Raw genomic sequence first — 23,937 nt, forward strand, 5'->3', positions numbered from 1 at the left:
AATATACATTGGTTATTCGCGTCCTCAGCCGCCAGGCGGACGGCTTTTTGCTGGTCAGCGGGGACGTCGCTTCGCAGCAGGGTTACCCAGGCTTCTCTACTTTTAATGTTGTCCCTAGCACCTGGATACTTAGGGCATTCCCAAAATATATGGTCGAGGGTCTCCCTCACTTCGCAGGCTTTACATTTATCATTTTTTTCCTCATCTATCTAGGTGTGAAACAACCCGACAGAGTTTGGGAAATTTCCGGCTTGTAATCGCCGCCAGGCTATGGCCTCTTCATTATTTAAGCTAGGATCCGGTGGAGGCATCAGACATCTTCCTAATCTATAATTTTCGATTATTTCTTTGTTTGCAAGCGGTCGTCCATCTCCTGGCAGTCAGGAGACTCCGCGTTTGTCCGGAAGTATAGATCTCGGGCTAAATCATGGGCCGCCACGTTGCCGGGGACGGACGTGTGTGCTGGGACCCAAATTAGGTGATTTTGAGATAGATTTTAGCTGCAGCTGTTAGAATTCGAGTGGCTTCTTGCGAGACCCTGCCTTTTCCGATATTTCAGATAGCAGTTTTACTGTCGCTAAAGATCAATCTAGCCTTCGTTCCGACGCAAGCGAGTGCTATTGCGACCTCTTCAGCCGTGTCAATGTTTCTGTTTCGGATGGTGACGGAGACGACTGGTGTGCCGCTACCATCGACTACCGCGGCGACTGCCACCCCCGATCGGCCGCTTGCAACGTCTACGTAAGCAACTTCTTTTACTCTGAATTATTTTGCTCTTTTAACCAGTGCCTCTGCTGTCTTCTCCCGTCTCTCCTTGTGGTATTCTGGGTGCAATTTGCGGAAGAGAGGACGGACAATGATGTTCTCGCGACATTTTATTTCTTAAAGCGAAATTTTTTATTGCCTCAGCGTTGTCGTCAGCAAGTGTCCCGCTTTGCGGCGGCTCTGATTGGTCGAGACGGAATGACGTCTTGAAGGATGACGTCATGCGTGCCTATATGGTCGTATGGCAATCAATGATCGATTACTAATAATGATAGAATAATTAAAACCTAACAAAGTATTACTAACTAATGACTGATTAATTATTAATTGGTGGTTATTGAAAGTCGTGTAATTAATTAATGCCGTGGCCTTATAGGGTCATATGCCAATCAATGGTCAATTACTAACTAGTGGCTGATTATTTAATAATGCTAGCCTAAATAATTCCTATTTAATGTTTAATTAAACAATTACTAATTATTAACTAAATAAATAATGATTACTAATAAGTAACAGTTCCTAAATAACTAATTAATCATTAATGCCGCACCCCCGGTAAAGTCCTCGCAACAGTAAACGTAGAACAACTGCGAAGATACATGGAGCATAAATGTATTCGCAGAATGGGAAAAAATAGTCGCTCGCTTTACTCGTAGCAGCATTCATCGCTACATGCGCAACAGTAGCGTAGGAGAATGCAGAACTCAGTCTTTCGCCTTTCATCACTTAAGTCGCCAAAGTGTCCCCGAATTTTTAATTTATCCATCAGGCCTGAAAGGCGTCTGAGGGGCAGGATGCTGTCGGGATGCGCTAAGAAAACGAAGTCTATAGAATATTAGATAAATAGATGTTTTGTGTTGTTGTGGTGGTGAAGCTGTGAGGTAGATCAAATGTAAAGCGTTTGACGAGAAAATTACTCTCAATAGCGATCTTTTTCAGTGTCTATGCTAGGTCATTCCAACTTATCTGAGTGAGGTTGAAAACACCTTGTACGAGTAAGAGTGAGTGTGGATAAGATGTGGCAGTGCCTCCAGGGTCTTGTGAAACCGCACTGCAAGCAGTGCTCGGCGTCTGGGAGCCGGTAATGGGCACATAGGTGGGTTAAAAGGGGTTAAAAGATCTGGAACGAGAAATACAGATACAAATACAATCGCCTGGTCATGCTGCCGCTACGGAAGGCATCGTATATAGATATGGGAAGTGATTGATATTTTGACATTTGTTACAGAGATATTCAACAAGTTTGCAGTTAATTCCACAAGTTTCCTTTTAGTCATATCGATTAATCTGTGCAAAGGGCCAGTTTTAGAGTGTAGGGCTAGGACTGGTAGGTCACCGCCGCTTCCGGCGGGGGCTAGCCTGCCACCACATTTTTGTCGGTTGTAGGCCGTCAATAAACCCGCTACCGTTTCGCTGGTGGACGACGGCTGCTGCGACGCGCGTCTTTTACTCCCTCTTTTCTTTCTTTCTTTGCTATTGTCTCTTCTGTCTGCACAAGGCAGCGGAGGTGGCTCAGCTACAGTCAGTAGCAGGCCGTGCATTTTCTTTTCCTACTTCCTACAATCGCAACTACAACAGCATTAATGGTATACAGTCATGCCTCGTTAATATTGACACTTTGGTTTCCGACCAAAACTGTGCAATAGCGAGTCATCCATAATAACGAGTCATGAATAAAAACAAAAAGTATTTTATTGAGAAAAAATTTGTAATTATTGACTGCTTTTGTAATTAACTTTGTAATTAAAAATAGCCGAGCTGTATATGCTACCCCCTCCTCTATGAATCCGTCAACCCGAGATATCATGTGTGTTCTTAAACCTTGTCAGCCATCCTCTTAAGTAGCTGAAGTCAGTAATGCCTAGACAGAGCGTAGAATATTTTTTCTCAGTAAACATCACCCTGTTTTACTGAACAAAATATTCGGTAAGTCATCACAGCTAAAATCTATCAAGACGGAGGAGAAGGAATGGTACGTATCCATAATGTTGCCGAGGCAGCGAGCCTTCTCTTGAAGTATTTCGTCGCTCACGACAGCACCATTCGCGCGCACATTCCCGAACCACATTAACAAGGCTGACTCCATTTCTTCGAACTGTTATGGATGCTGTCGGACTACGGCTGACGCTGTGATGCCGACGTTGAGCCATTTATCAGAGTCCTGTAGTATCGACCTTAACTTCGGTCCAGTCCTTCACGGCTTAGATTGACTTAGATGGCTTTTGCCGTTTGTATGCAGAGATTTCCCGATTCTTTACACTGTTTTTGCCTAGTTAACCTCCCTGCCATTCCGTTATTCTTATTCTTTCTCTTTTGCCTTGTACTGTTTTTGTAAGGAAGCGAGGGAGTCAAGTTGGCAGGCTGCTATGCAGAGGGCTATCGAACAGCCCTTTCCTTCGCCGTTTGTATGTGTTCCTATGAAATAAACGCTGTAAGCTTAAGTACAGTTTAGAACGACGGGTACCCGACTACGAAGAGCTCAAAACTTGTCAAGACCTACTGGCGCCCGGGGAAGGCGAAAGTGTCAGAGAAAGCATAGATCGAGAAATCAGAAAGCATCTATACGTCTCGCCCATACCGAAGAACATGCACCCCGTACATGACGAGGGGAGGAGAAAAAGCAGAGCTAAGCACCTCGCTAACAAATTGGACAAACTCCCGCCGGGATCGGTCGCCTACACCGATGCAGCGATCGGGAAAGAAGGCGACGTAACCTCGGTCGCCTTATTGGACACTGGGATCGCCATAGGAATAGAAAGAAATCGAGATCTACCGCCGGTAGAGGCGGAGGAGATTGCAATAGCCATTGCCATTGCACGACCAGGCGTGAAACACGTCATCAGCGATAGCAAAGCGGCGGTTAGAAATTTTAGCAAGGGTAGTGTCAGCAATCGTGCTGCAAAACTTCTGAACGAGTCGTCTCTCGCCGAAAGCGTGACCATAATCTGGACCTCAGCACACGCCGGTCTCGCCGGCAACGAGGCTGCCCACATGCTCGCCCGCTCCTCGCTACCTCGGGGTGCTGCGGACGCCTCCACAACATCTAAAACCAAAGAATGTATAGGTACCTTTAGGGATGTAACCGACAACTTGAAGAAAGACCGGAGGATATATCCGCCACCGGTTAGATCCCTGAGTAAAAAGGAATCGTATGACTAGAGAAGACTCCAAGCTCGAAATTTCTTTTCGCCCCTGTGGAGGAGTTGGACGGGTGCCAGAGGGCGGAAGAGGGACGGTGCAGAAACCGAAATTTGTAAATTTTGCGGCCACGTGGCAACATTAGATCATATAATATGGAGATACGTTCGTGCCCCAGGGCGCAACGGGATTAAAACTAGCGATGAATGGGAGACCACGCTAAGAAGCTCCGACGAAAAAACACAGCGATTCGCCGTCCGCCTGGCGGCCGAGGCTGAAGACCTCTTCTCCTAGACGAGGCCGGGTGTCCTCTGGCCGCGGTGTGACAGACTGCCTCCCCGGACGCCTGCGTGCGGACTCGTAGGTGGCTGCTGCACCATATTCGGCGGAAATAAATGTTCTTCCTCCTCCTGTCAAGACCGCATCGTTGACTCAAAGTGAAGCCGACATGCGGACCGCCTGGGGTGCAAAATGTGGCAGTTCGGCAGCGCAACAGCGACGAAAACCAAGAGCATGAGAAGGAAGGGCGTCCAGGACGGGACGCCCGGTCCCCGTTGCGTGCTCGTCGCCTTTCTTTTGTCGCTCTACTTCGTGAGTGTGTCTTAACTGTGACCGAAAAGCGTTAACGGCTTCATGGAAAACACTTTGTGACTTGGAAAGAAAAACTTAAGTCCCCCCCCCCCCCCCCCCCCTTTTGGCGCTTATCTTTCTTCCTATTATTTCTCTCTTACGCTTTTACCGGCCTCTCTGTCCACGTTCAGCAGAATGTATTGCGACCACATGTTGCTGTTTTCCCGACTGCGGCCTCTCGTTGCGGCGCTGTCGCTGCACCCAGAAATCTCCCGGTTCCCTCCTTTCGGGGGCTTCTTTACTTAGCTGACCCTCGGTTTGCTGCGTACGTTCCTTTCCGCTCTTGCGCTCTCCCCTCCTCCCTCCTAAAACGACGACAACACGCCCGCGCTTTGGTTCTTTCCAACCCCACAGGACTCACTCAGGCATCCGGCCTTATCGGCTGTCGCGTAGGTTCGCTGCCTGCGTGCCCTTCTTTACCTTCCGTTCGGACTCCCCTGCTTTTTTCAAACGATGTCCATATTACTAAGACAAAAATACACGGGCCCAAATGGGCTATGTGCATTCTTCCCCTATCCATTGTAGAGACAGCGAGTTTCCATATTAACGAGGCATAAGTACATTGAAAAAGTTTAGTCCCCAGAAAAACTGTCCATAATTCGGGTCGTCCATATTAACGGGGGTCATATTAACGGGGTACGACTACTAGTATGATGAGTCCCAGAGCAGGGAGATAGAGGCTCTATAGCCACTGTCGTCGTCACCTCCACAGTCTTAAATGAATATAAGGTTGTATATATTTGTCGTGCCATCCATGATCAGTTTGTTGTAGAGTGATGGCACCGCTGGAATAAGCTTCGCATTTGTTTCGAAATAATATTTTTTTTACTAAAACGCAGTTTGCACTCATCTCTACCATAATAAGCATGTTTTACCATACTATTCTATAGTTTATTCTTGTCACCGATAGCATTCAACGTATTACCGAACACGCCTGCGTTGCCATCGTTGGCTAATTTCCTAATTCCTAATCAAGCCACTGTATGCAATTTTCACTTCTTTAACATTACCAGATGTAGCTGCTTTAAGATCGTTCCCTCGATTCAGCATTTTCATTTGTAAGCCGAAACGGAGCCCATTTTTTTATATTGTTGCACAGAGGATTTCCACTGCAAAACTAATTAATGCAGCTCTGGGAAAACCTATTGCATATTGCCGCGAACACTTCAAAATTGTATTTGTTGTTTTTTAGCAGCAGCCGGCATGCGGCCTTATCACTGTGATTCTGGCACGCTTATCAATTCTGTATTTTTTTGTTTGTTAATGCTCGATGTCGCGAGACGCACCTTTGTCAGTTTCTTTATCGCTCAAGATGCGCCGAGATCTGTCTCGAAGATTCCGGCCACTCGCGTATGCTTCTACAATGTTCCAGGTTCTGCTAGTGACAGTTTGCGACGTTATCTAGATGGTTCTCAGCCGCCTTTAAATTGAGCGTTGATGTGTGCGACAGGCATTCTTTGTTCGACGATCGACGAGCACGTTTGTTGCTATCGCCACCGCCGAGTTGCTTAGTTCTTTTGTGGGAGAAGGTCAGTCCAATAAACAGTTATTTTCAGTTCTATCAAGCCTGCGTCTTTTTTTGGTGTCTACGGCCCTGTAACCACCACGTGACAATATATTCTGCAACAACCCCCTGCAGTGACTGTCGCGCTGTACTCCAATTGCTAAAGTCTTCGAGAATTCAGGAACAGCTCACCGTTGACTTAAATGGTGTGGCTAAGCACTGAGACCTGGGAGCTGCGTCGTCGCACTATGCTACAGTGGTTGCCTGTTCACTGCGACATCGTAGTCAACGGCTAAGCCGGCAATGCTGCAAAAATAGCACCTGAGGACTCATCAGTAAGAATTCCAACTTCATTCTCACGAAGAAATGTAGCAAGGCTTGTGGCTGCTGAATCCCCGCGATCGCAGCACTCTGTTGTGTGATCCGGAACAACAATACCGACATCGAATAAGCACCACCTGTGTCTTTTCGAATGCCACACAAATTGAGAAGATGTCATCGTAATTGTCTGCACCGAATTTGCCTGAATGTGTCGTATACAAATTTCATTCCGCACAAAATCTGTATATCCAGCCGCCCTCTGTGCTGTATATGTGATGTGTGTAACAACGTCATACATTTGATCTGCTCCTGCAAAAGGCTCAGCGCGAACCTCAGGACAATTCGTAATTATTTAGGTTTACTCGTAGTTCAGGACAAAACCCTCCGTCGCTCTCGGTACCTAGTGCGATGGGTTTTCCACTGGGCCAGCCTTAGTAACTTTCCTTAAGGCCACAGGGTTGATAGAAGCCCTTAGAAACTCCTATGTGTGTGCGTATACGTGCGTGTGGAAGTGTTTTCTTTCATCCATTTTCCTTAAGGCCACAGGGTTGATAAAGGCCTTTAGAAACTCATATATGTTGCGTACGTGCATGTGTAAATGTTTTCTTTCAATCATTTTATTGCGAAAGCAATACTACTCGCACTTTTAAGCCTTCGCGTGACCCGGCCGCAGTTACGTTTGACCTTAAGTGGAGTGACGTCACACCAGCTGCTAGATATGGGGGACCAACTCGCTCCTTCAGGTCGCCCAGCCGCAGTTACGGCGCGTGGTTGCTGTGCCGCTCACCTGCGGCGATACTGTCGCTGTGACGTCACACCAGCTGCTCTATATGCTGGCGTTAACTGCTCTAGCCGAGATTCTTTACTATGTCGTCGACTATTAAGGCTAAGGAGAAAGCTGATCGCCAGTGTGAAGCCCAAAAGAGACAGAGCCACAGAAACCACCGAAGAAAGGGAAGAACTTTTTTTTTTAACAAAAGGACAAAGCGCTAACGACACATTCACAGGAAAGAGGACACGGACAAGCGCTGCACCATGCTGCACCAACTAGCCCAACAAAAAGTCCTTCTTGAAAGGGAAGAACGGCTTTCAAAACGACGGGCACGAGATGCAGCTCGTCGAAAGTGCGTAGCCAGGCAATTATTGCTTTCGCAATTCTCCAGGCTTAACCAAGTTGAGCCACAGCCATTTTTTTCTTTCCCTTTCCTTCTTTTTCACCCTCATCAGGAATAGCATGCTAGGCTCAGCACCAGGCAAAGATCTGCTATCATTAAAATGTCTTCCTTCCTTCCTTCCTTCCTTCCTTCCTTCCTTCCTTCCTTCCTTCCTTCCTTCCTTCCTTCCTTCCTTCCTTCCTTCCTTCTTTCTTTCTTTCTTTCTTTCTTTCTTTCTTTCTTTCTTTCTTTCTTTCTTTCTTTCTTTCTTTCCCTTCCTTCCTTCCTTTCTTTTTCTCTCTCTCTCTCTCTGTTGTTTACGACCTTTTATTACAAAAGCTATAGTACGACAGCTAAAGCGAGACCTCGGGTGGTCGTAGCTATGCCGTGAAGAGGCGTAGCTACAGTCTCCTCATAAAAAAATCAGCCTGCCATGACATTTGAATTCACGTTACCCCTATGCTACGGGCGGGAGCTGCCAACTCGGGTCGCTGTTTTTATATGAGAGGGGATATCAGAATCAGCCTGCTAGGACCGTTCGCATTCTCGTACCCCTACGACACGCAGGCACGTCCTTAAGGCTTAGTTGAAGCGTTAATTTATATGTGGGCTGGTACCTTACGCTCCCGCGTCATACCCTTAAAGGATGAGCTTAAGTGTCCCCAATAATATAGCCCCTTACACTGATATGGCGTGATAAGGAAAAAACATAGCAGGCAAAAGAAGCTTCCGCCGTTGATTTCGCAATTCAACTACGGTTAACCATTGCTAAACCACAACTAATGTTTTTCTAACCCAGGGATCGTAGAGTGTTTAACATTCATCATCATCAGCCGGACTATACCTATTGCAGTTCGAAGGCCCTGCCCATTTTCTTCCAATTAACCTGGTCCTGTGCTAGCTGCATCCAATTTACCCCTGCGAATTTCTCAGTCTCATCTACCCACATAATTTACTGCCACCCACTGTTACGCTTATCTTCCCTTGGAATCCAACCTCTATTTGAACTACATGTCCTGCCCATGTTCATTTCTTCTTAATTTCGAATAGAATATCAGTAACTTGTGTTATTTCTCTGACCCACTCTGCACGCTTCCTATCTCTTAATGTTACCCTTACCATTTTTCGTTCCATAGCCCTCTGGGTTGTCCTCAACTTAAGTAGAACTCTCTTGGTTAGCCTCCACGTTTCAGCCCCATAGGTGAGTACAGGTAAGATGCAACTGTTGTATACTTTCCTCTTGAGCGATACCGGTAAGCTGTTTGTCATAATTTTGAGTACGTTCCAAATGTGCTCCATCCCCCCAATATTATTCTCCTAGATATTTTCCTTTCGTGGTCCGGATCTGCGGTAACTATTTGTCCTAGGTAGACATATTCGTCTACCTGTTATAATGCTTCGCTACCTATATTAAACTGCTGCTCCTTTTCCAAGCTGTTCAGCATTACCCCAGTCTTCTGCACATTAATCTTTATGCCTGCCTCGCTACCTTTCCTGTCTGGATCATTTATCATTAGTTGCTGTTGGTGCCCTGAGTTATTTGTGTAGGCAATGTCATCAGCAATTTGCAGATTACTGAGAGATTCTCCGTGAAACATGATGCCTAACTGTTCCCAATCCATGCCTTTGAATATACTCTCTAAGCAAACTGTAAATAACACTTAGGAGATCTTGTCTCCTTGCCTAACACGTTTCTTAATTGGAATTTAACATTACAAAAATTAAAGAGCACTGCAGAATCTGCATCGAAGTAATGTGAAAGCACGGATGCTGCTGTTGATTGCTTCTAGTTGCTTAATTCACTTCTTGTTTACTCATTTTAGTCTTCGGTACTTACAAATTGTGCGCCAATACTTCCCTATGCTCTATTGCGGCTGTACTTCCGATTTCGTGACGTCACATCCTCTACGTCACATTAATTAACTTCTTGCTTACCCGTTTCAGTTTTTCGTACTTTGAAATTGCACGCTAATCCTTTCCTATGCTCTATTTCAGCTCTACTTCTAGTTGCGTGACGCCACATCCTTGACGGCACCATAACTGACTGCCTTAAATACTTCTTTAGTGTTTGGTACTTTCAAATTGCGCGCCAATTCCTTCCTATGCCCATTTTTCGGCTCAACTTTAGGTTGCGTGACCTCACATCCTTGACGTCACCTTGTTTTACTGATTTAATTCACTATTTTAGTATTTCATACAAATGTGGGTAATGAGACCATTTTCGCCTTTACTTTTACATTTTTGCGTCAAATTATTACTTAATTAAATTATTGGCCTAAATATTTTAGGACGCAACATTACGACACCCTGTATCGATTGACACCACTGATTAACTTCTACCATTTTTCAATTACTCACAACTGCTGCGGACACGATTTTGCTGACGCGGTCTCTGGACGCGGTCTGCGGAGGCGGTCTGTGGACGCGGCCTGCGGACGTGGTCTGCCGACGCGGCCTGTGGACGTGGTCTGCTGACGCGGCCTGCGGACGTGGTCTGCCGACGCGGCCTGCGGACGGGGTTTGCGGACGTGTTCTGCGGACGTGATCTGTGGACGTGGTCTGCGGACAGAAATCTATGAGCATCGCGAAGTAATGCTCTCGAATTAATAAGATAATATTGTATATGAAGATGTGGCCGTCATCGGGCCAGCAGCCAGCATAATGTCCATCAGCCATAAGATCACTACCGCCCACTGCCCACCTCGTAGCGAATGGAGTGCTTGCATCGGCTCGTGCCAGCTACAGGACCAGCTGATTCTTGTGCGGAATGCCCTCTGCTAACTTGAAGGCGAAAAATACTGTGGATAAAGTGTTTCTCTCTCTCTCTCTCCACCTAATTCCTCATATTTCGGATGTTTCCGAATCATAGCTTGGAACGATGTTAAATTTGAATTAATCTCTCTTGTAACAGTGTGTAGAAGTTTTGGTGGAATGGAACGGCAGCACACTTTAGATTTGGTGCTACGATTGATATATGCAGTTAAATGGCGAAACGTAGGTAAAACAGCCGTCGCCTAGAAAATAGCCGAGGTCATCTATATCGGTACATACTTTTCGTCGAGCTATATATAGATATAAAATTTAATGCGTAATCACATAGGCAATCATTTCAGCAGCGCCAAGCCATGGTATAGAAAACGATTGGCGTAACGCTGAAGAAAAGGGAGATAGAGACCATGTGGCAACTCACGCGGTAAAACCAAGAAAGAAAGAATGAGCGTGGGCAGAGCGTGTAATTCGATGTCATGAAACCAACGGACTCTGATCAGTATAACGGGAGACAAAGAAGGAATAGGACAGCAAAGCATCGATCGGTTAAACTTCCTAGATGAGAGGAAAGGCGAGCACAGGGCCGTCGAAGCTTGTTTGAGGCAGGTTTATTTTGACGTATACGAGGGAGGTGCCCTTGTGCATCACGGTTCACAGCTTAGCTGTTGACGATAGCGTTGAAGCTGATGTCTTCAAGCTTAAACACTGTTTGTCTGCTCGTTATATCCCCACTCTTCCGCTACCTCTTATTTACCGGTCCCAATCGTTTCCTGCCTACTATCGTAACTCCTATTGTTCAAGCAGCATCACTGTGAACAAATAAGCACTACTCTACACTCCCACATAAAATGTATGCCAGTAGTCTGACAGAGTATGACTGGTAGTAGCATTTTACAGATGGCATATTTCCTATGCTGTAATGAAGCTATGTTATAAACAGCGCCTAAAGAATCATGATAGCTATGGTAGCCATACAATTTGAGAGCAAGAAGTCACCTTGCTTTCTCTTGCGCTACTTCCCTTCTCTTCAGCTTCTCTGCACTGATGCCCCGAATAACCACTCCGACGACGACCCTTTCAATGCGATTCCTTAGTATCTCTTGGAAATGATATGAAATGATCGAGCCGTTCTTTGCAACTACACTTACGTTTTCACTCTAAAATGAAGAATGCCAGAGGTCATTCGCCTCAACCTTGGCAGTATTTCATCTCAAACAAGCGAAATTTATGCCGTCTGCCGTAACACGAAGACGTCAGCAGGAGGCAGCGAAACAGGCACTGCACGCACGGCATTCTTTCGAGCGTAAATCTTCCTCGCACCCGTCTGGACGCAAAGGGACCCCCTTCCAGCTGCCCTCACCTTCTTCTCGACGTTGCAGCGCCTCCCACCGAATAACTTTGCATTCGTTCGACGGCTTTACGGCTTTTTCGAAAAGCCTATCCGACAAGCGACACCGCAATACACGCAGTGTGCTTTAGGCTGCCGCTGCGCGTCGTTTGGCTCTCCTGACAGCCGCAGCGTCGCCTGTCAGACAGCGCGAGGTAGCGCCGAGCGAACAGCCGGTGCAGCAGGAAAAAAGAAGCCTACGTCACGTTACTGTTTCTCGACGCAGTCATGAGAAAGAGACGCGGTTTTGGAACCTTGGCCGTTTCACTTTGCCTCTCTCGACACTGCGAGCGAAAAGAAGTAGTTGAATTCTGTTTAACTAATATCATCGATACTTTCGTGTTTTCCCTTCGAATTATTCCTCACCTATGTATTCCCCAGCTATCCTGCGGCCATACTTGATCAGGGTTGCTTTCATCATTCATTCGTTTTCCTATTCTCATCGGGGCAGTTTTAGCAAATACACCCAACCATCTTGGTCAGGTAGCCAAGACGGTTTTGGCTACATAGCCAGACCTGGTTGGCTAGGTTTCCAGCTTTGTTTGATGAGAATACTGTTGCGATGAACGCAGACAAGTGGTGGCGCGATCGGATCGTTAATCGACCAGAAATGCAACGTGAGAGATAGGGCACATCAGCACAGCTATGGCAGCCATTTGCTCGCAAAAAGCAGTACCGACTCCCAGCACTAAATATATGGGTGTCAGTCGCAGAACACAACAGTCATAAAGCTACGGTATCACCACCAATTTCCACCCCTATAGGTGCTTCGCAAAGATTGGATGCCCACAACAGCAGCGAAAATTGTCGTCCTGTGTCCGTTAGGCGTACGACCAATTTGTCTTCATACTTCCAGGTATTGCTATTAATGGCATAATGTATTACCGCCGTACACACAACCGCGCCATGCAGACGTTATTCTTGACACAGAGCTGACTTTACTACACTCGCTTGCAATTAAAAAAAAAAAAGAACAGCCTAGAAAGTGCGCATACGCTCTACCTACCGAAACACCAACGTGTCTCATAAGAGGTAAGCTATATCTATCTCTCTCTCTCTCTCTCTCTCTCTCTATATATATATATATATATATATATATATATATATATATATATATATATATATCTTTAGTGTCGTTCATATGGAGTGCTCACTCACCGACTGCCCTTCTTCGTGGTGCAAAAAAAAGCTTGCTGCGTTGGTAGCTTTTGAATGTAGTCGAGTGTTTTCTCGGGCTTACAATGCTCATGCTTTTCCTCCAGAGAACCGTAACTTGCTATACCTATCCTCGCAATTATTTGCCAATTAGATATCACGGAGAGGCGACGTGTTTACAATGGTAAGTCGAAGAGTTCGCACATGCAATCATCCAAGCAGGGAGTTCATTCCTCTGTAGAAGAGCCACACCGTCTGAGTTGTAATAGAGACTTGTAATAATTAGCTCGGAGCTGACATCAAGACTATAGGCGCAGTATTATTTGACGAGTAGCAGAACCAGCAGAAAAGCGCCTGGTTTCTCCAAGGCTTCGGCATGTGCAGTTGTGGATTGTCTTCCCGTTCCCCTATTGAAGACTCCCCTATTGAAGATGTCTCTCTTTACTTTTCTTAACCCCTTAAGGAGTTGGAGTTTGAGAAAGATAGAGGGAGAGAGACGGAAAGAAACGGAGATAATGGATGCTAGGAAATATTAAAGAGCTGTTGGGAATAGCAAGCGTGTTGTAGGCTAGTGCGATCAGACCAAAGGAAGGGAAAGCGACGGAAGATTGTAAACTGAGTTGATAGTCCAGCGGTGCTCAAGCTATAGGATGAGACCTAGGTTAAATGCGGACAGATTTGTTCCACAGGCATGCGCTTCCGCAACACACGCGACAGGTTTTGATGCCTCTTTCGGCACAGTAAAAAGTGGACTGCGTTTTCTGCTTGCAGGTGAAAGACAACTGCCGCTTGAGCGCTAAGCGAGTTTTTTCAGTGGGAGGGAGGTAGTCCAAAATAGCGAGATTGCCGTCAAGTATTGTCGCACATTAACATCACAAGAAATTTGGAACAGGTTCGGGGAAACTGTTTTGAACTCATTTTTTTTTTATCGGGTAATATATAAGGGTACCATAACAATTCATATATTCGCAGATTCTCCACAGGCAGGCTTGCTGGTTTTGCTGTTTCATTTTTAATGCAAAATATGTTAATAAATGTGTCATACAATATGCACACTTGCTAGATCAATATGTTAACAGACTATACTCGATTTAGCCTAGTTACCCAGATTCGATGTCGAGTTTGATTTGGTTTGGTTTGGTAAAACTTTATTTCCCACAGTAGGGGTCCTGGTCGATGTCGGGTCGAGGCTAGGTATATTAGGTACGTCTTAGGCAAATGATGGCGAAATACACTATTGAGACCCATATGCAAGCGCACTACAAATGTTTTGCACCACTTAACGTACCTTCTGAATGAAATGCGGTAGCGGTATGTTTGGATTCACTGTGCACAGATGGAAGTTGAAGATGGCTATATTCAATGCACAGCGCAAGAGAATTTCCATCACGCGGCAGGGTAAACCGGTCTGCTTCCGCATTGGGATAGAAACCTAAGTGCAGCGAAGTTGTGGCCATATTTATTAAGGTGAAATACTTTCTTTCTTCATCAGTGGCATGTACAGGAGTTGTCCGTCAGCTGAGACAGGTTCAAAGCCAATCCAGCAGGAGTCAGACCAGAATCCAGTCCAGAACAAATCCTACAATCCAGTCTATTAGTTGACAACCAAAACCAGAAGTCAATTCGGAAAAGAGTCCATAACTCATTCCAAAGCCAATATTATTTCCAATTAACATTTCTTTTAACATTTCTTTTATCATTTCTTTTAACATTTCTTTTAACATTTCTTTTAGCATTTCTTTTAACATTTAAAAAAAATCGTCTCTCCAATCACAAGCCGAGCGCGTTAACAAACTACACCACGCCAAGCATGCGAATAACATATCTTAATTCTCCTTGTCTAGCGTCCCAGCCGTCTCCATGGCAAGGTAGGCTTCACGACAACGACGTCTTCCCCCTCGTCTCTAGGAGGAAGCATGGCCGGTCGTAGCCGCTTGTCGCGCATACATCTTTCGCCGCGACGCAACATGTAGGATTCCTAGCATCGAAGAACAGTGACTTTAGCGTCGAACACCGCCGTGAACCATCTGGCGGCAGCTCTGAACACCAAGCGGTGCGATGAGAGATAATCATCGCCGCCGAGTGGAGCTGCTCACCTCGAATCAGGCACCGAAGAAGTCGCTGTCCTGTCCTGTTTCATTGCGGGGATATATCAAATAAACAGTAGAGTAGAATTAGCTCCAACGGCTTTCGCCTTATCGCTCTTAAGAAGACATAGGTGCCTTCTAGAATTTTTGTTTACTTCTTTCACGGTCTTCAACATTGTCAGATACAACAACGGGTCATAGGGATGCAACTTGGCTACAGAAAGGCTACCGAAAATACAAAGGAAGGCTGTTCGCACCATTGCAAACGTCCCTTTTTAAGCTCATACTATACCTTGCTTCGCATAATTAAAAACTATACGAATAAATTAAATCTATATTTTAAAAATATTTAGACCTTTTAAAAGATGCCGCAAAAGAACATGATACTTCTTACGATTATCGAGTGATCTAGTTAACTAGCAGCCTAAAAGCTTTTATTACTCAACACGTAAAAAAGTGTGAATGCTATATGTGCCACGCCTTCGTACAATATACGCCGTAAATCACGTAATAAGATTCGAAGTACTGATGCTGTTTTTTCTTGCTCTGCACTTTCGTCAATCATGGCTTCTGTATTTATCGCGTATCTATACTTCTCTGTCTCTTCACAGTTATCACTTACGTAGTTTCTTAGAAAGTTTTTCTGATAATTTTTAGCCATGTACAAAAGTTATTTTGTTTTCTTCTGTTTCTCTTCCTGTTTCATTCGTGCTCTGCTGCTGTCGCTTTTTCTGTATATAGGGATGCATCCCACCGTCAAGTAAGTCCTAGTATTTTCGGACGACTCCCTAACATCCTTGATCAGAATACAAAGAAATTTGCATTGGTATTTATAGCCACTCAGACACCGGGTTTTCCGGAGATTGGCAGCCTTCATGGTATCGCCTTCAAGCGTAATCCATTAGTCTTAAAATCAGTTTAGCTACTCTCTGCAATAGCGGGAAAAACTTCAAACCGAATTTCTGCCGCACATCCGAAACTTAAACCACCCCCTTATAATTTACATAACATCTTAAAATGTCCAGCAGCTCCCTCACAATAAAGACACCATGAAAGCTGAGCTGGACTGCGACTGCTTCTAAAATGTTCAATTACCCACGGCTCATCACTGTATCCTTAGCACTAAAACGAATGTGTGTGGTGGGGGGCGGGGGGGGGCAATTAAGCTCCGTCGTTAGGTATCACGCGACAGCTTTACGGCTTCCGTCTGCGGCCCTCCTTTGAGGATTGCCGTCCGCGTATATGCGCTTCGCTGCTCGCTTAATCCCTAATTTCTTACTTTTTTCCTCTTTATCACCTCCCGCATAATATTTACCATGCAGTGGCAAGCCACCATTTGATTTGAAACACCAGCCGACATAGATATAAAGGCCTGTTTATACAAGCCACACGAACGTGCTCGCGTGGCATAGGGGTGAGCATACAACTGAAGTCCTCGAATGTTCGGTTGCCCTCACCTTCCGTTCCGAACTCAGAAGCCCAAGCCGGCAGATCCTGCCAAGTCGGTCATGTCACGTTGTCACGTTCGACCACAGACTCAGCGTTGTGCTCCCAACACACCTCTCTCCGACTCGCTCCTTCCCGCGCAGTCCTCCCCGAGTCCCTTCTTCCCATCTATGGAGGTAAGAAAACTAAGGAGAGAGTGTGACGTCACGTGGCCAACTTTCGCAAGCCAAGCACCGAGGAAGCCGTTCCCTGTCCTGTTTTTGCGCTCTCCCATTCTGTCCCTATGTTTTGATGTCGGTATGTTTTAATGCGCGCGTCTGCCTTGGCGCGGGCGCGCGGCTGTCTGCTGTGGCGAGCATGGATTATCGCGCCGATTCCCCGGTGCTACGCGCGCGACAAACCCCGCGTGGCGCTGATTCGCGCATGCGCGATGCGCAGTGGTAGTAGATATCACCGCACGCTATCACGTGGTCTAATCACGTGGTGACCAACTCGCTCTCTTTTATTTTTTATTACTAGGCTTCAAGAGCATTGCCCGCGCTCCCTCAGTTTTCCTTCCTTCATGGGTTGGAACCCATCTCATGCACCCGCGCCATCTCATTCGCTTCCCGGCAACTGCCCACTTGTCCCACGAGATCTGCACCCCCATACATGCACACCACTGTGCCTCCAAAATCTAAACTCCTACACGCGAATACGTCCCCTTCGTCACCCGCCCCCTAGTGGGATAACGGTTCGTGGTAGAGGACAAACTGATCGACATGGGCGATAGTTCGGTTAAGTCCCGTAGCAGGATCCCTCTCAGAATGAAGTCATTGTCACCCACTCGCTTGACACGATAAAGTCCGCCTCGCCGTGGTGCCAACTTGGCAGAAACACCTTTGGTCGCGCCACTGAAGGTGTGAGTATCAAAGAGCACGAACTCACCATCCTTGATGCTTATTGGCTGCCGATGACGGTCATAACTTGACTTCTGGGTATGCCAAGCAGCTGCTTGATGCTCCTGAGCATTCCTGAGGGCTTCTCCAAAACACTGCAGGAGTTCCGTAGCCAGGGCATGGTGCGCACGCTTGTGGAGGCTCCATGTCCTCCTTGTCATCTGCGGGTTCCCATAGAGTGCGCAACGCTCGGCCGTGACAAAGCAACGACGGAGTATATCCGGTGACAACGCTTTCTGCAATACGCATGGCAAGCCCAATTTCGGGTATATGTTGGTCTCAGTCCTTGTGGTTAGTGCAGTATTTTCGCAAACACTGCTTAATCGTGCCATTCCAAGCCAGACTAATCGTGCTGCCACACGCCTCACTGTCTTGAAAAATCCATCGTGGGCCACAGTGGGGTGGTCGGCTGCCATTTTCAATGCAAGGTGCCTGAGATGGGAAGGTAGCCATGGTACTTTTTTGTCGCCTCTTTGCTGGACGAGCAGTCCGCTGGGTGCCAGTTCTGTATTTTCTGCCAGATCCTGTAAAAGGCGCTGATAAGGAGTTTGGAAGCATTGTTACTTGGACAACAGGTTTTAGCTTTGAAAGATGGCTGTCGCGAGCCTGCTCTTGTAAGAGTTGTACTGGGCCTCTAAAGAGTTTAGTATCGTCCTCAGAGGCAGCAGCGACTTGTTCTAGTGTAATTTTTCCTTCAGGTTCTGGTGGAGCCATAGGAAACAATTTTTCATGCAGAACATCACTTAAGCGGTATTTGCCCTGGAGGGGCGCTCTACTCAAGGCATCTGCGGGAATATTTGCTAGTCCTCGCCTGTGCTTGATTCGGCAATTATAGCCGAATTAGGTTCCTGCAGCCGGAGGACCCAACATTTGACCTTGGGTGAAGCTTGGTCAGTGCTAAACATAAACGATAGGGATGAATGATCGCAGTGTACATCAAACTGTAAATTCAAGCTACGTCCTGAAGTTGTCCACTGCCCACCCCACTGCAAGGCATGCCCACTCCTGGACAGTGTAATGTCTTTCAGACTCTATAAGAACCCTGCTAATGAAAGAAACAGGCTGCAGTCCATCAGGGTTATCCTGCAGAAGCACTGCTGCAATGCCGATTCCACTTGCATCCATTTCAACCACAAAGGTTCGGTTTAGGTCTGGGAGGCTTATAACTCCATCCTCAGCCAAGGATTGCTTGAGTGCAGTGAAAGCCTGCACTTGGCGCTCTTCCCACCGCCATGACTCATTTTTCTTCAGAAGGTTAGTGAATGGATGTGCTGTCAGTGAGAAGTGTGGGATGAAACTGCGGTAATAACCAGCAAAGCCCAGGAAGACCTGCAACTGTTTAACCGTGGTGTGCCTCAGGTAATCTAGCACCGCATGCAGGTCTTCTTCATCCGGTCTACACTGCCCAGGGGAGATGATGTGGTCCAAGAACTTGAGCGACTGACGGCAAACATGTACTTTGTTCGAGGTAATTGTAAGGCCAGTCCTGTCAATGCGCCGCAACACCTCCCTCACATGCTCAACGTGGCTCTCAAGCATTTGAGTAGACGAGAACGTCATCCAGGAACGCCATAGCAAAGTGAGGATTGATTCCCTATAGCCTTCGGTCCATCAAGGTTTGGAAGGTTGCCGGCCCATCTGCCACCCCGAAGGGCTTCCTTGTAAATTCAAATGTACCTTGATGACAGATGAAGGCTGTTTTTGCTGTGTTGGAGTCAGGAATAGGAATCTGAAAAAAAAAATCCTTGGGAGAGATCAACGCTTGAGAACCACAGTGCGCGACCCAGTTGCGCAAGCCGCCAATCCGATCGAAGCATCGGGTAGGCAAGTACCCTGGTGCGTGCGTTCAGTGGCCGGTAGTCTACTGCAAGTCGGTAGCCTCCGGAGTTTTAGCAACGAGCACAGGGGCGCTAGTCCAGGGGCTTGTGCTATGTCTTATAAGGCCCTGCTCTAAGAGGTTGTTTACACAGCTCTCAATTGTTTTTTGCTTTTTTAAATTAACTGGATGCAGCCTGCACCTCACAGGTGCACTATCCCCAGTGTCAATGCCGGGCTGAGCAAGGCTGGTACATCCAGGATTTCTAGTAAACAAATGGCAAAAGTCATCGAGGACTTTATTGACGCTTGCTTGTGGTTCAGGTGTGATGACATGGTGCTTGCCTTCGTCAGTCGGAATGGTGCTCCCAGTGCCCGGAACCACAAGCACTTCTTCAAAGAAACTGCGTAAAAAATAAGACTCGCAATCTCCCTCTATTACCAGTGCTATTGATGGATCCTTATTGCGCTTAGCGAATGGCACAATACACTGAAGGTCGGTTCTAACAGTCCAGCCAACCAGCGCTACATGAAGAGATATACCTGTCGCAGTCAAACAGACAAAAAGTATCTGCCAAGCACAATGTTCCAACACAGATCTGGCACACACAGGAAGCGCTGGTTGCGGGCGCCTGAGGACAACTTTATCTTGCATTTTAAAGAATTGGTGGACTGCGAACAACCTGCTGCCAGACGGAGCGCTCGCTCTTGTGTCCTAAGTTTGATGCCCCTCTCCTCTGCCACTCTTGTTGCCGGTGTTCCAAGCATGCTCACACTTGAGCCTGTATTTAGCAGGGCATGTAATATAGTCTGCCAAATTGCCAAATCCGCACTTCCGAGAGGCTCCTTGTTGCCGGCCAATGCCGCTACCTGCGGCGCAGTCTCGTAGGGGCTCGCCGGCATAGCACCTACCGGCTCCCGTTTCCCAACCACTGGGAGAGGAAATGTCTGATTCCGTTGCATCGGTAACAGCAGGGCGGGCTGCTACGTCGACTCGTAGGGAAATCGCGGGCCGGGTTACCAACGCCTCTGTAGCGATGGCAGGTAAATCCCCTGGAGTCGAGAGGTTGGTATCCTTGCTGTTGTGATGGCCCTGGGGGACGCTGTCCGGTAGCGGAAGCAGGCAATCTGCAGCTAGTCTCAATGGTAGGATGGCTGTATAGCCGTGGTGTGTAACGGCTAGTTGGGTACGTGCCACCGACTGTTACTGGAATTGCGCGGCTGTTGTCTCCACCATAGCTATAAAGAGTTCTCCAGGCAGACCAGCCACGTTTGTAGTCGGCTGTAAGGCTAGGTCTCTCGCAGCTTGGTCGGTCGGAGGCGGCGGTGGATTTTATTGTAAACGCCTCCAATAACGCTCCATGAGGCCATCGATATGCCTTTGCCAACTCTGCAAGACTGGCAAACTGTTTACCTTCCACCATGTCTGGGAGCTGTGAGTGCATTTCCCGCACACGCGGTGGACCTTTTCAGAACCTGACTAAAGACAAAGCGCACAGGAAGACACACTCAAGAGAAGAAGACACAGGACATGCGTGTCCTGTGTCTTCTTTTTTTCAGTGTGTCTTCATGTGCCCTTTATCATTAGTCAAGTTGCAATGCACTATCTAGCCCATCTTCAAGTTTTATAAAGACCTTTTTGGACTCTGTAAATCCGGTCGTAATAGGCCGCAATCGTGTATATAAATTCTTTTAAATTTTCTTCGGGGTGTTCCGTGCGGAGCTCAAGTTCCTGCTTCAAGTGGCGCTTCGCGTCAGTGGAACAAAATTCCGCAATGAAGGCCGCCGTAAATGCCTCCCAAGACGCGAACGGTTTCACGAAGTGCCACCACAACTTCGCGCTGCCCTCCAGCGCAGCGGGCACGATGTGCGTAAGTCTTTTGTCAGCGGCGACACCGGCGACCCGGCAAAATGTCTCCAGTCAGTCCAAATACTCATAAGGAGACTGAGTGTCATTTAACCCCGTGTATTTTAAAAGCTAACCTCCGCAGGAACGCGGAACGCAGCCGACCGCCAGTTTGCACACTATCGTTGTCGCCGCCGTCACTGAACCTGCTGGCGCAGCCTCCGCCGCGATTAGACTTCGTCGTACCGGCGCCGCTACTTGCTCGCGCTGCATGGCGGAGACGTTGGTTGGCCCCAGTAGATGATGCAACAGCTATTCAGGAACATTCACAGACTCCCCGTTCATATCTATGTTCATTCCGGACGAGCCCCCACTTGGCACGTTTGACCAAAGACTCACCGTTGTGCTCCCAACACCTCTTCCCGACTAGCTTCTTGCCGCACAGTCCTTCCCAAGTCTCTTCTTCCCACCCATCTCATGCATCCGCGCCATCTCGTTCGTTTCCCGGCAACTGCCCACACGGCCTCCGAAATCCACACACCCACACACGCCCACCACTCGGCCTCCAAGATCCGCCCTCCTACACGCGAAAACATTCCCCTCCCCCTCCCATCGTGGGATTGTTCCGCTTATGCCGGCACTCCTCTCCCACAACGTCATCGCGTGACGTTGCGCAATTCCACGACCTATCAGCGGCCACCCATGTCTCCTGCCAACTTTCACCTGTCTGTCATTCCCACGATGTTTTGCGCTCAAATCCGAGGACAGACTTTCTAGAGAACAAGGTCTCCATTAGTATCGCGTTAAAAGAATGAAGACGAAAACAAGTGCCCTTGTCGAAACGTCAGTTCAGCTTATATATTATATATACGATTATATATTATATATCAGATTATATATACGATCACCCAAAACTGACATATAAAGGCCCGCTTTAACCAAGGCTTGCGAACATGCTGTCATTGCCTGGGAGTAGCGTGCCTGACTACGGATCCCAGGCCTGCCGGAATGTTCAGTTCCTATCTCTCACTCCCATATCTAATAGAAGAAGCCGGAGTTGACAGATCCTGTCACACAACTCTGCACACAATGTTATTAATGCACGTCATGTCATGGGCATGCTGGTGTTATTTCAGTCGCTAGGCCGACAAGGCCAGAATGCACAAACGGTGTGTCCATCTTATGCATAGGACCTGCGATATAGACCTCTTATGCCTCTGTCCGAGTGGACAATATTCTGGAAGTCAATTCCGCGACCTCTCAAATACATGTTTTTGGCTTTCTATACCTCGAATCGCATTACCGATTAAGAAAATCTATAAAAGGGACTGTTCTGCGATTTTAGCAGCTTTCAGTTTGCAATATATTCTTGTCACTAAGTATCAATTATAAAAATTTGGTCATTTCATTTTAGTCAATTGTCTAATCCCCAAGCTCAAGCGATCGCGTTCGCCTTCCTGTAAAACCGAACTCCACAGATAGCACAGACGTATGCGCTGGGTTTCTTTTTTTTAGTTCAAGCTTTTAAACGTTTAAAAGAGATCACCCTAAACGTTTTGAAGTGCTCTGTATCTGCTCTTATGGCGAAGTATGCAAAAGCATGCTTATTTTGTTTATTAACCCGTAAGGGCAAGGGGAGAGGGGGTGAGGGGGTGAGGTAACCTAGAAGAGGACAGAGCCATTTGCCCCTTTGATCTTTTAATGCATTATAGCTGGGGCCCACGTACCAAAATACTCTCCGTCTCTTTGTCTAAAGCTTCAGTTGGCAGATGGAAAAGAGAAGAAGAGAGGGAAAAACAAAGAAAGCTTCCGAGCAGTACGGACCGACAGGCCCATATCGTTTCCCTCCTTCGTGCTATATGCCCCTGCGCAGACAATACGTGTTGCAACAAAAAACATGGCTGCCACAACGTGACCATAACCACTGCGTGGGCAATGCACACAAACGACACACACTGCGTAGCTAATACAATCCAGCCTATACATTCCTAGACAAAGTGCAGCAGTGCTCACTTGTTCTTTAAGTTCCTTTTTGTAATTCAGCAGTCTAGAATCGCTCTTTTGCAGCTCAAGTTAGTTAACCTAACGTGCTGCATCTCAGGCCTCATTTAGTACATGGTGTCGAGCAGCAGGAACGCGCTGACAGTTTCACAAAGGAAGACCGGAAACGCGAAAAAAAGAGGGATGGATAGGAGAGAGGTCAGTTGCGCGTCTTGTCGGGGATCGAGACTGTAGCCGCGACAGCGCCACGCAGAGAGGTCGGCGCAGCGAGAGTTGGCGCGCCCGTCCGCCACGCCCAGAGTCGGCGAGTCGTGAAATCGAGAACCACACGGCGACAGCGGTCACCGGCGCGCATCCAAAAGAAGCGCGGCGTTCTTCCCAGTGACGGCAGTGCCGGACGAGCGGGCCCTGTTGCCAGCGTTGATGTTGTTTTTGGTTTACTACAATGCGGCACCTTCCTTCTAATCTTTCTTTCGGTCTCTCTTTCTGTGCTTTTTTTTTGCTTTTGTTGTCAGTTCATCTTCCCTCTTTCTTTCTTCTTTCCTTCAATCGCGCTTTCTGCTTTCATCTTTCCATTTTGCATTGCTGGTCTGATTCTAACATTTGTTTTCCTCGACAGAATTATTGCATAGCGTTTTGTATTGCTGGATTTCCCCTTAACCCTATGTCCACATTAACCTTGGGTTATGCTTTTTATTTCACAGTGTTATCCCATGCAAACCCTGCTAACTTGTCTTATTGTTCACCGTCTCTGAAGCTGTTAAAGGGAATTGCGGTACTTCTGGAGCCTTTCGACAAAGTTTATAATCGCATCACGTTACTTACAGTTCCCCCTTTCTGGTGAAATAAACGTTTTTCGAGATATTGTTACGATACGGCAAGCCGATGAAAACAGGAGAACACAGGACAGAGAGATGGTCGATGACAGTGAGATGACGTTTATGAAAATGTTGCCGGGCCTAGCGCGAGCGCTCCTGTCCG

General features: G+C 47.1%; 1 pseudogene; it reads left to right on the forward strand.

The window, feature by feature from the left end:
• Window positions 1-20,884: 20,884 nt before the first annotated feature.
• The window catches only part of LOC146180814 (uncharacterized), a 126,718-nt pseudogene continuing 123,665 nt past the window's right edge, over window positions 20,885-23,937 (forward strand).

This window comes from Amblyomma maculatum, chromosome 8 (assembly GCF_055883805.1).
Source record: "Amblyomma maculatum isolate TAMU_Amacu chromosome 8, ASM5588380v1, whole genome shotgun sequence".
Taxonomy (NCBI): Eukaryota; Metazoa; Arthropoda; class Arachnida; order Ixodida; family Ixodidae; genus Amblyomma; species Amblyomma maculatum.